General features: G+C 46.2%; 1 pseudogene; it reads left to right on the forward strand.

The window, feature by feature from the left end:
* The first annotated feature begins 848 nt into the window (after positions 1-848).
* LOC142567816 (U2 spliceosomal RNA) lies at positions 849-1028 on the forward strand (annotated as a pseudogene).
* Positions 1029-1799: the final 771 nt, after the last annotated feature.

The following is a 1799-nucleotide window of genomic DNA, read 5'->3' on the forward strand; positions in this document are numbered from 1 at the left end:
ACACAGCGCGGCAGTTTCGGTGATATGATAGGCTTCCGAGATTTCTCGTGTGGTTTGGTTAGTGTGACAGAACAAAATTACTGTGTTTTCGAGGAAGGGTTTAGACAGACATGATTTACAATGTAAGGCGAGATGATAGGATGGCGCCCCCTTAATTGAATTTTTGTGTTTGGCCAATGCACATATGACATGCGCGAAGCGTCCACTTTCTATATATGTATTTTTCCATACCTGCATTAAACATCAGTTGTGAGTGAGCGCGTGTGGTGTGTGTTTCTTTCTCTACATCTTTCGTGTTTGTAGCGCTCTAAGTTTTTATTGATATGTTTTATTAGAATGTGAAGACATCTGCCCAGCGTTCGATTTAGGCACCACTGGCCTCCTTGAAGCCCATGGGTTCAGCGAGAGCAGGGGAAAAGTAAACATGTCTGCAGTAGAGATTATTAAGAGGCGATTGGAAGATTGGTGGAAGAAAAGTAGGGAAACGACAAAAAACGCAGACGTACAAAAGCAAAGTTCGCAATATGTGGTAAGAAAATTTGGTTGTGGGAGTTCATCGTGGGTTTTTTTTTTCTTTTTTTTTTACCTATAGGTAGGACATTAGGCATTATAATAGCAAGAGCTTAGTGATGCAACCCACCGCCCCCTTCCAAAGGGGACGCTCATAACATACATCCCTCCATCGGCGGCGCCCTCAATAAAACGGTCTATTGGACGACAGGACTGCCGCCCCGAGGAGCTGGAGGTAAGAATACACGCGTGACGTTTTGGCGGGACCGACGGGAGAGCGGAAGGAAAAGAAAGGAGATACACAAGCGCTTGGGACGCCGACAGGTGCGAACGTAGACATGGCCGACGAGGGTCCAAGTATAGCATCTGTTCTTATCAGCTTATTTTGTGATATGGTTGGTATTTGTACCCAAGATATTAAACTTATTCTTGCAAGTTGGCGGAGTACTCGAAGCCTGCTTCACCTCCGCCGCGGGTCGGCCCGGCATTGCACTATCTTCGCCATCGGCACACAGTTTTCGCGGTCTACGGAGATCGATCCGCTGGAAACTAGCCCAGATACAGTTTCGCTGTAAAAAAAAAAGCACATACACACACAAAAAAAGGTCGAGCATGTAGGATTCGATGACCAGCTCCTCCATGTCTTCATCGCCTTCAGCATCGTTAGTTCTCGCACACGTTCGACTACACTGAGCTTGAGCAATACCGCGGAGGCTTTTCGTGCTTTCCGTGCCATCACAATAGGCCTCTCCCTGTTTGCAAACAGCACGATGTCACTGCAAGTGCCCCTCCCATCTGCCGCACATTCGAAGTGTCCGCTGGTTGGCAAAAAAACGTTGATACGACCTGTTATATCTGCATAAGAACGCTGCTTGTGTATCAACTGCCGCAATCGTAATTCCGGCATATTGCTATTTTTGAAGTGACAGCATCTACGAACTGCGCAGAGAAAGTATTACCGTCCACGTTTTTCCGGTACAACAGCGTGGCGTTATTGCCGAGTGCATGGCTCGCTTAAGTCAGTATGTAGTTGCGTCGTAAGAATTCGCCTCTTCTGTAGATCAAACAGCCACAAAAAAATATTACTCGTCGAAAGCGAACATTTTACCACAGAAGATGCACGTTTTCACGGTGCCGAAATTATACTTCGCCTATATGACTGGTCTTCGGAAAAAGATTTGTCTTGCGTTGTCGCGAATTGTACTAATTTGCGCCCCATTTACACTGTAGTGTTAAAAGATACTTCAGATGAACTTCGTCAACAACAATCAGCCATACCCATCACGAGG

This window comes from Dermacentor variabilis, chromosome 1, assembly GCF_050947875.1.
Source record: "Dermacentor variabilis isolate Ectoservices chromosome 1, ASM5094787v1, whole genome shotgun sequence".
Lineage (NCBI taxonomy): Eukaryota > Metazoa > Arthropoda > Arachnida > Ixodida > Ixodidae > Dermacentor > Dermacentor variabilis.